Genomic DNA, 11,407 nt, shown 5'->3' with positions numbered 1-11,407 from the left:
TCTGACAGTTTCTAAGTATATCTCATCAAAAACTGCATTCACTGACTGTAGATTTATATGTAAATTAATTTATATGCAATGAGATCACCGTAAGACATTCCTGGGATAGATTATACTTACTACCTGATTTCTATGGCCCCTAAGCCTAACCAGCAGACCTGAGTGACACTCTGTATTTGAGAAAAAATTATCAGTTTAGAGAAACGTCCAAAAAGTTCTAAGATTGGTTTATTACTCTTTCCTTAGAGCCCTGTCACCCAGTTAAAGAGTCTTGGTCCTTTTAGGAAAGGTTAGGAATGAGACTTACGGGTATATATTTGTAGTGTGATTGGAAAATCTTTTCGTGATTTTTCCTTATATAACTTTCCCTTAGGAAGTGATGAACCTGTGAGATTAGTCATGTTCAGGAATCACAGGATGGACCATTAATTTTCATGGCAACCAAAAATATGTCTGTTTGAAAGACGTCTAGTTTCAGCTGTGTAAATCAAGTGATCTCTAATCACGTTATCTAATTATTTTAGTTATTGACACCTGAGCATCACTTAACCACAGCCACAAATCTCTGTTTTTTAAATCTGAGACTTAATTTATCTCTGGCAATTATGAAATACTATTTGGCTTCTTGCAATCTAATAGCGTATCAATTCTAATAAAATCAAGGAGTAAATATCAGTGATAGCATCTTCTGCCTTATTTCTAACCTTCAGTAGTTAGAAATTTCAATGCTAGTGCTTTCTTCATCAAGTTTCTCAATAGTATGGTCCAAGACATCTGTGGGGAGATATTTAAAGGTATATGAAAGAATCACATGATAAATCCCTTCCAACATTCCTATCTCTCTACGCCATTTTCTCCATTTCTCTGCATTAAAATAGAGAATGTTTAGAGTCATTTCTGACCATGCTAGTGGTCTAAATTGAGGTGCAAAGGTGGAGGACAAATGGAAGCAATTTTGGAGCAGCAGTGGCAGTATCATGAGAAGAAGTAATGACTTATTGATACCATGGCCAAAGAGATGCTAAGAAGTTCATGCTCTGGTACCAGATCAGTTCTGACCACTGCACATGGGCCATGCAAGAGAGGTATATGGAAGTCAGTAGGAACCTCTGGGATTTGTTTGATGATAAGAATGGATTAAGATATAGGTGATGGAAAGGAACTCAATGCCATTTTAAGACCAAATGAATTAGCTGAATTTTGTAGTAGACTCGGCAAATAAAGGAATTTCACCAGAAATGAGATTTGTGTGCCAATGCCAGTGGAATTTGAGGAGCTTCTGAAGGTTTGGGAGAATCCAAGTGAACAGGTTCTGAACTTGGTGAAGTTCACAGATGAAGAGGGATATGGTCATTACCTTGCCATCCATGACTGTTAACCTCAAATACATTAACCTGAAGGCTTTGGGAGAAGCTGAATTATATCACATACTTGTCTATCTTTGACCAGTTATTTGACATTTCTAAAGAAAGGAAGAATGTCAAAAATAAGAGATACCTGGAGATGCTGCTTGACTATGTTCAAGATTACACAGAACGAGTGAAGCTGCTCCAAGATCAGAATGGACTTTTTAAGAAGATTCATAATGACTTTGAGAGGTAGGAGAATAGAATCTTTCCTGGATGTCCAAAAGAGACAGGTGGAGCCCTGACCCATGCTGGAGCCCATCTTGACCTGTCTATGTTCTCTTCTTGGGAGGAGTTGGCTTCCCTTGGTCTATACAGATTGCAATCTGCTCTCTTAGCTTTAGGCTTGAAGTGTGGTGGGACCCCAGAAGAGTGAATCCAGAGGCTATACAGCACCAAGGAAAGTTCCTGGACTCACTTGACACCTCCCTGCTTGCCAAAATCCCAAGTCAAAAGTCAAATGAGACACTGAGAGGAACAAAGACATTGCCTTTCTAGAAGCCTAGATCTGTGACTATGTAGAGATTCTTGGGGAAGAGCATCATCTCCCTCATGAAAATGGACATCACAAGGGGCCAAGACAGGGAAAGAGTGAGCAGTAGAAAAGTAGAGAAGTACAAGCAGATCAGTGATAGTGAAGGTGAAAATTAGGAGAATGAGATCATTTACAACCTCAAAAACCTGTCCCTTGGCTGGGATGGCAAACCCACTTCCTACTGTATAGATATAAGCTTCATGATTTAGACTACCAACTGTGAGATTTATGGAAATTACACTTACTGAGGTCTGGAGGCCTTCCAGCAGCACTGTACTGAATGGCCATGCTCATGGCATGAGGTGTTTGGACATCCCAAACACTGCCCACTTCGCTAATGTGAAGATGCTGTCTCCCTGTGGGCCAGGATGAAACTTCAGAAGGCATCAGAACGATGGCGGCCAAAGAATATGAAGACTCCAGTGGGAATGTTATGAATAAGAAGACATCTGAGGATCTGAAAAGACAAGGACTGCTCTAGTGTTCAAGGATGTAGCTCAGCTTTAGGGGTTCCCTGGCTTACCTAAAATCTGCTTTTTCTATTTCTCCCAACCAAATGCTCCTAAAGACTCTGCTATGTAGTCTTATGGTCTAGCATGCATCTTGTAAAAAAAAAAAAAAAAAAAAAAAAAAACAAGGCATGCTGGCAGATTGCTTAGCTGAAATGTGTTTTATCTTTGTTTTATATTTAAAGATTCTGTTAGGAAATTTTTAAAAATTAATAAAATAAAATAAAACAGGTTATATTTGATATCTCAGCTTCATTAGGAAATTCCATCAGAGTCTATTTGTAGTCAACTAATCAAGCAAAGAGTTGCACAAATTACATATTGATTTAGTATTTTTGATATGCAGACACAGGCTGATAAAACACCATATATAAAATTATGTATCCCCTTTCTCATTCCTTTATCCCATCTTCTGAAAATTGGTGAAATTAGCACACACATCACAAGAATATTACAAATATTAGATGAGTTAATATTTGTAAAGCTCTGATAAAAATGTCTGTCATACTATTACTAGGTAACTGCTAAACAAAAATTTATAGAGTATATAGAAGCCCTTTAGCAATTGACTTTTTGTTTTTTTTATTTTTTGTCCTTTTGATCTCACTTTTTTTTTTTCTGGACGCTTTCCTAATTCTTTCTTCCAGTTAAACACATTCACAGTTAAGAAAAAAAATAACCTAAAGCTCTCTCTGGAAAAAGGATTATGGAAGTCCATTCTTTTATTCATTTAACATTTTCTTACTAACTAAGATGAGCCTGTAACAAAGTTATATGCAAATACAAAGTATTGTCTTTCAGGAACTTCAGAATAGAAGACCAAATTAGGGTGTGATATGATAAACTTTAAACAATAAAAACAACAAAAATGATCAACCAAGAAAAATGCTGTTTGTGTCTTTGGAGAAAATGCCAAGAACAGATTTATACTGAATATGACATTTATTCTAGATTGTAAGTGATAAAGAAGATACTAATGAGAAGAGTAAGATGATTCAATGTAACTAGAACATGTGCTGTGTAGGAATGTATAGAAATTAGAGAGCTAGAACCAAACTGACTATTCTTTGAATATGTAAATACTTCCCATGTAGTGCCTATGATACCAGCTTTTGTTACATATTATGACTATAACTAGCTGCAAGTAATGGAAGCTAAACTTTCAGTGGACTAAAAGAAAAGGGATTTATTTTATATCTCACATCACAATATAGGTAAATGCAGGCTGGAACTGGATGCTGTCAAAAATCTTTTTAACAAACCAGTTTCTTTGTTTTCCATTCTGCCAATCTTAGAATATGGACTTTCTTCTTCATTCATGTTGTCTTGTGTATGTACTGAAGTCTGCTAAATCTATAGATACTTTATTCAAGAAAAGACAAAAAAACCCAACAACAACAACAAAAACAACAGAACAGTACCAGATACATCTACAACCTTTTATGAAATATGATCATCAGTAAAATATTTTTTATTCTCCCCTGACTTTAATTTAGAATCATTGGTTTTGTCTCAACCCCAAGTGATCTTACAAATGTTTTCCCCAATTACTTGCAGTATTCCACTTATATTTCATTGGTTATGAATGACAGAATAGCCATTGCTAGCTGCAAAGAACCTTGATAAATCATTATTTAGCTGGGCACACTGCTGTCCCAACAAAGATAGGAAGAAAGGGCAGTGGATATTGGATAAGAATTGCCATGCTATGCTTCAATTTTTGTTAACAAGTCTATGAGCTTGTTGAAAATACCAACAGTGATTTTCTCTCAATATGACAATTCCTTGTCTTTTAATGAATATTTCCTTTGACTTCATGACTCTACCCTTAATTATGGATTAAGTTATGGATTAAGCCGTTCGCTTAATATGTGAGACTCACTGCTCTGTAATTCAGAGGATTCAAGTTAAATCTCTTATTATAGACAGAAACAATATTGATGAATTGCCCATCCTTCAGTTCAATGTACATTCTAAATGCCAGGCTATAAATTTAAAACAACAGGCATTCGATTTCAATTAAATTATTTAAAAATTCTTGATTGTTCCATGAAATCTCCATTATATATTTAAATATATTTTGTTAAACAGATCTGCTAATCAGATCTGTAGCTGTGCTAGTTGTCAGTTTCAAACTGCCTCTTTCAGAAATGAAGAACAAGGCTAAACTTTCTCATCTATTGTCTGTGCATTTTTTTAAAAAAATAATCTTGTATATTTGTCAATAATAAAAATAATCTTTAAAAAAATATCCCCAATTTTTATATCACTCAATTATCCATAAAATGTCTTCACGATTAGAAACACATGTGAAACACCTGTATTGTAAATCATATGCCTGTACTACTCTGCTAAAATGATATGTATCTTATAAAACAAACAGAATTAGAATAAAAATTAATGGAATTTCCATACTAAGCTAATATACACTAACAAAGAGTTTATCACTATTAAGAAGAAGGTGAGTTTTTAAAGTCTTTCTTCCAGAGGTACCTGGGTGGCTCAGTCAGTTAAACATCCAACTCCTAATTTCATCTCAGATAATGATCTCAGGGTTGTGAGATCAAGCCCTGTGTTCTCTGTGCTGGGCATGCAGCCTGCTTACAAGTCTCTCTTTCTCCCTCTCCCTCTGCCCTTTCCCCATCCTATGTGCATAAGCTCACTCTCTCTCTCTCAAAAAATTTTAAAAAATTAAAAAATGTAATGGTCTTTCTTCCAATATTAAATTTGTATTGCTTTATTGTTAAATATGTAGTTACTATTTCTCCCTTGCCATAAGCTGACAGAGAATATACACATGTGTAGAAACTTGCCTCTTCATTTACTTGCTGTTTGTTGTGTTTTCATTCTTAGTGTTCTTAGTCATTATTTCTTCAAATAATCCTTTTAAATTTATGTAAGAATGACATAATATAATCTATATATACATGTGCCCACTTATAGATAAACTAAATTTTTAGGAATCTCTGAAATCTAAGGAAAAATAAATAAGGATGATAATGACAATCACTATTCACTAAAGAATTAAATTTATTTAAAGTTTATTGATTTATTTTAGAGAGAGAGAGAAAGAGACAGCACAAGTGGGAGGGGCAGAGGGAGAGGGAGAGAGAATCTCAAGTAGACTCTGTGCTGAGTGTGGAGCTGGATCCCAGGACCCTGAGATCATGACCTGAGCCAAAACCAAGAGTTGGACACTTAAAAGACCCTGTCACCCAGGTGTCCCTAAAGTTATTATTAAGGAAAGATAGATGATAAACAGATGTAGATATCAAATATTAGTACATATATGGACATTTAAGTATAGATATGTATATGTATTAGATATCACGTTTAGCTAATAATAAGCAGGACTTACTCTTTTTTTTAATTCCGATGTAGAAAAAATAGAAATTTAAATACATTTTTCCTACCTCTACAGTGGATTGATTGTCTTTTCACCCATGAAGGTATACAACCAAATGACCACATTTCCAGCTAGAACCATAACTAAATATTGCTATTATTTATCTTGCATTCTTTTGGAAGATTTCTTTTTTTTTTTAAAGATTTTATTTATTTATTTAACACAGATAGAGACAGCCAGCGAGAGAGGGAACACAAGCAGGGGGAGTGGGAGAGGAAGAAGCGGGCTCAGAGCGGAGGAGCCTGATGTAGGGCTCGATCCCATAACGATCCCATAACGCCGGGATCACGCCCTGAGCGGAAGGCAGACACTTAACCGCTGTGCCACCCTATACTTGCACATTTATACAATTTGCACTTGCCCCTGGTTCCTCTGTTGGCACATTCTTTCTCCAAGTTTTCTCCAAAATTTGGCCAACTTAAACCATCTCTAAATATGTTTTTATTTGTTTAAGTTAATATATTATTTCAAACCTTTTAATTAGATTTCACACATTTGATTGTTCTTTATTCTTTGCGTATTTTGAGATCTTGACTCCTTGCGAACAATGATCATTGAATCTTCACTGCTATTCCCCTTTTTTCTTTCCTTATAAACAATAGGAAAAAAAAAAGAACTCAGTCCCTAGTAATTTAAAACATATAGTTTCTTATTTGGAAACAGCATTTTAAATGAGCTTTTTTTAAATGAAAAATTATCCATCTTTCATACAACTCCACTGTTTAGATCCATTTTCATGAATATATTCCATTTGTCTGGATTTTTTTTTTCACAATGCCTTGAGACATGAACAATGCAGAGATAATTATGAAATAAATGAGTACCCTGAGAAAATTAATTTCAATAATGTGGTAGAGCAGAAGCTGAAATGCAATGAGTTAGGAATTGGAAAGTAGTTGAAGAATAGAAGGAAGAATGTGAAGAATGGCGTTCTGAGTGGTTTTACAATGAACCAGGAGAGTCTGTTATTTTCAGAGCATAACAGGAGAGGTGGTTTTGGATTCTGATAAGCAAGAATAATTGAAGCAGAGATTGTTTTAGGTAAAACATGAGGTCACTAAGTGCTGAGGAGGTGGAAGAATAAGATCATTAAAAGCTGTGGTCATGGACTGGAATGTCCAATTAGAAATCCTGGAAATAAAGGATAACCAGGGGTGCCTGGGTTGCTCAGTTGTTAAGCATCTGCCTTTGGCTCAGGGCGTGATCCCGGTGGTCTGGGATCGAGCCCCACATCAGGCTCCTCGGCTGGGAGCCTGTTTCTTCCTCTCCCACTCCCCCTGCTTGTGTTCCCTCTCTCACTGGCTGTCTCTTTTGTCAAATAAATAAATAAAATCGTTAAAAAAAAATAAAGGATAACCAGTCTATATAAAGGTTAATTCAATGGAAGAGAGGCAAAGATTGTTACTGTTAATGTGTATAGCAACTAGGAGGCTGTCATTAATAGAAAGGTGTGTAAAAAGAGATATCTCCCAAAGCAGGGAAGAATGTTATGTAGAGAGGGTAATTAATGCATTTGTTAATATTGTACTTACAAAAACATCATAGATGGAAAATCATTTTGGTCCATTTTTGATGTTCTATTTTATACTACTAACAATTTGTCCATGTTAATTTTTTTGAAGAAGATTTTATAACTTTCTGTAAGTACAACCCTGACAAATTTGAGCATAAGACAAATGATTGGCATGTTTCATATAGCTGCCTTTGTCTTAATAAAGATATTCTTTTCTAAGTGTTAGAAAGTGTGACATTTTAAAGTGCCCATATTTTAAGATTTGTCCTATCTTTTTTTTTTTCAAATTGTTTAAAATTTTTCCAGCTTGAAATCAGGCAATGTAATGCCCCCCACTTTGCTTTTTTTTTTTTTTTTCCAACATTTCCTTGGTGATTTGGGGTATTTTCTGGTTCCATACAAATTTTAGGATTGTTTGCTCCAGCTCTTTGAAAAATGCCATTGGTATTTTGATCAGGATGGCATTGAATGTATAGATTGCTCTGGGCAGCATAGACATTTTAACAATGTTTATTCTTCCAATCCATGAGCATGGAATGTTTTCCATTTTTTTGTGTCTTCTTCAATTACTTTCATAGATGTTCTGTGTATAAATCCTTTACCTCTTTGGTTAGATTTATTCCTAGGTATCTGATGGTTTTTGGTGCTATTGTAAATGGAATCAATTCCCTAATTTCTCTTTCTACAGTTACATTGCTAGTGAATAGAAAAGCAACTGATTTCTGTGCACTGATTTTGTATCCTGCCACTACTGAACTGCTGTATGAGTTCTAGTAATTTGGGGGTGGAGTCTTTTGGGTTTTCCACATGAAGTATCATGTCATCTGTGAAAACAGAGAGTTTGACTTCTTTTTTGCCAACTCAAATACCTTTTATTTCTTTTTGTGTCTGATTGCTGATGTTAGGACTTCTAGTACCATGTTGAACAATAGTGGCAAGAGTGGGCATACTTGTCCTGTTCCTGATCTTAAGGGGAAAGCTCTCAGATTTTCCCCATTGAGAATGATATTCACTGTGGGCTTTTCATAGATGTTTTTTCTATGAAATTGAGGAATATTTCCTCTATTCCTACACTCTGAAGCATTTTAATCAAGAAAGGATGCTGTATTTTGTCAAATGCTTTTTCTGCATCAATTGAGAGGATCATATGGTTATTTTCTTTTATTAATATGTTCTATCAAAGGGATTGATTTGCAAGTGTTGAACCACCCCTGCACCCCAGGAATAAATCCCACCTGGTCATGATGGATAATCCTTTTAATGTACTTTTGGATCCTATTGGCTAGGACCTTGTTGAGAATTTTGGCACCCATATTCATCAGGGATATTGGTCTGTAATTCTCCTTTTGACAGGGTCTTTACCTGGTTTGGGGATCAAGATAATACTGGCCTCATCGAACACGTTTGGAAGTTTTCCTTCTGTTTCTGTTTTTTGAAACGGCTTCAGGACAATAGATATTATTTCTTCTTTAAATGTTTGCTAGAATTCCCCTGGGAATCCATTAGGCCCTGGACTCTTGTCTTTTGGGAGGTTTTTGATCAGTGCTTCGATTTTGTTACTGTAGTTTATAGGTTTCCATGAAGGCATCCATTTCTTTCAGGTTGTTTAATTTATTGACATAAAGTTGCTGATAATAATTTCTAAAAATTGTTTCTTTTTTCTTGGTGTTAATCATGATCTCTCCCTTTTCATTCATAATTTTATTAATTTGGGTCCCTTCTCTTTTCTCTTGGATATGTCTGGCCAGTGGTTTATCAATCTTATTAATTCTTTCAAAGAACAAGCTCTAGTTTCATTGATCTGCTCTACTAATTCATTGATCTTTGCTCTAATCTTTATTATTTCTCTTCTCCTGCTTGGCTTAGGTTTGATTTGATGTTCTTTCTCCAGTTCCTTTAGGTGTAAGGTTAGCTTGTGTATTCAGGATTTTTCTACTTTTTTGAGTGAGGCTTGAATGGCTATGTATTTCCCCCTTAAAACCCCCTTTGCAGTATCCCATAGGTTTTTGACTGATGTGATTTCATTCTCATTGGTTTCCATGAATTGTTTCAATTCTTCTTTAATATTTTGGTTGACCTAAACATTCTTTAGCAGGATTGTCTTTAGCTTCCAAGTTTTTCAGTTCCTTCCAAATTTTTTCTTGTGATTGATTTCCAGTTTCAAAGCCTTATGGTCTGAAAATATGCAGGGAATAATCTCTATCTTTTGGTATCAGTTCAGACCTGATTTCTGACCTAGTATGTGGTCTATTCTGGAGAAAGTTCCATGTGCCTTCGAGAAGAATGAGTATTCTATTGTTTTAGGGTGGAATGTTTTGTGTATATCTATGAAGTCCATTTGGTCCAGTGTGTCATTCACAGCTTTTGTTTCTTTGTTGATCTTCTGCTTAGATGATCTGTCTATTGCTGAGAGTGGAGAGTTGAGGTCTCCTACTATTAAAATATTACTATCAATATGTTTCTTTATTTTGGTTAACAGTTGGCTTATGTAGTTGGCTGCTCCCATATTGGGGGCATAGATATTTACAATTGTTAGATCTTCTTGTTGGATAGACTGTTTAAGAATGATATAGTGTCCTTCTGTATCTCTAACTACAGTCTTTTGCTTATAATCTAATTTGTCTGATATGAGAATTGCTACCCCAGCTTTCTTTTGAGGTGTGTTGGCATAAAAAAATGGTTCTCCATCCCCTCACTTTCAGTCTGGATGTATCTTTATGTTCAAAATGAGTCTCTTGTAGTTAGCATAGGGATGAGTCATGACTTTTTATCCAATCCGCACCCTGTGCCATTTCATGGGAGCATTTGGGCCATTCACATCGAGAGTGATTATTGAGAGATATGATTTTAATGTTGTCATGTTGCCTGTGAAGTCCTTGTTTCTATAGATAGTCTCTATAAATTTCTGGTCTATATTACTCTCAGGATCTTTCTTCTTCTATAACCCCCCTTAATAGTTCTTGCAGGGCCGGCTTGGTGGTCACATATTCTTTCAGTTTCTGCCAGTCTTGGAAGCTCCTTTTCTCTCCCTCCATTCTGAATGACAGCCTTGCTGGATAAAGTATCCTTGGCTTCATGTTCTTTTCATATAGTACCCTGAATGTATCTTGCCATCCCTTTCTGGCTTGCCAGGTCTCTGTGGACAGGTCTGACATTATTCTGATGTTCCTCCCTCTGTACATAAGAAATCTCTTCCTCCTAGCTGCTTTCAGGGTTGTTTCCTTGGATCTAAGATTTGTGAATTGTACTATTGTATGTCGGGGTGTTGGTCTGTTCTCCTTGATCTTGGGAGGGGTCCTCTCTGCCTCTTGGACATGAACGGTCATTTCATTCCCCAGATTAGGGAAGTTCTCAGCTACAATTTGCTGAAATATATCTTCTAGAGCTCTCTTTCTCTCTACCCTCTCTGGGATCCCAATAATTCTACAATTGGAACTTTTCATGGCATCATTAATCTCTCTGTTTGATCTCTTGGGCTTTAATCTGTTTTTCCCAGGCCTCCTTGGTTTCCTTCTTTTCTATCATATCTTCTAGCTCATTAATTCATTCTTCTGCCTTATTTGCCCTGGCAGTCAGAGTATCCAGTTTAGATTGCATTTCAATCATAGCATATTTAAGTTTGGCCTGATTAGATCTCACTTTTGCCCTTAGAAATTCTATATTGTCACTAATATTTTTCTCAAACCTAGATATCGACTTCATAACTGTTACTCTGAAGTCTATTTCTGACATGTTGCTTATATCCATATCCCTTAGGTCTGTGACAGAGGCCACAGTCTCTGATTATTTTCTTTGTTGGGGGTTCCTCCTCTTAGTCATTCTCTTGGGGGGTGGTTGAGGGAATGTACAGAGTCCAAAGTATTAACCACAACCCAAGCAAGTTGCACCTGTTTTATAGGGACCCTAGAGTTGTCATCCTCTTGTTCTTCCAGCCTGTCTTCTGGGGGAGGGTACTGCTGCAATGTTATTCAGGCAACCCTGCTTGGGCAGAGTTGCCTGCCCCCTGTTGAGGGGGTGTGGGTTCAGTGAAAACCAGTT

At 36.1% G+C, this 11,407-nt stretch overlaps 1 pseudogene; it reads left to right on the top strand.

Moving 5' to 3' along the window:
- Positions 1 to 943: 943 nt before the first annotated feature.
- Positions 944 to 2,807, top strand: LOC103658069 (annotated as a pseudogene).
- Positions 2,808 to 11,407: the final 8,600 nt, after the last annotated feature.

Source organism: Ursus maritimus, unplaced genomic scaffold (assembly GCF_017311325.1).
Source record: "Ursus maritimus isolate PB19 unplaced genomic scaffold, ASM1731132v1 scaffold_11, whole genome shotgun sequence".
NCBI classification, from domain to species: Eukaryota; Metazoa; Chordata; class Mammalia; order Carnivora; family Ursidae; genus Ursus; species Ursus maritimus.
This window is presented reverse-complemented; position numbering and strand designations above follow the sequence as displayed.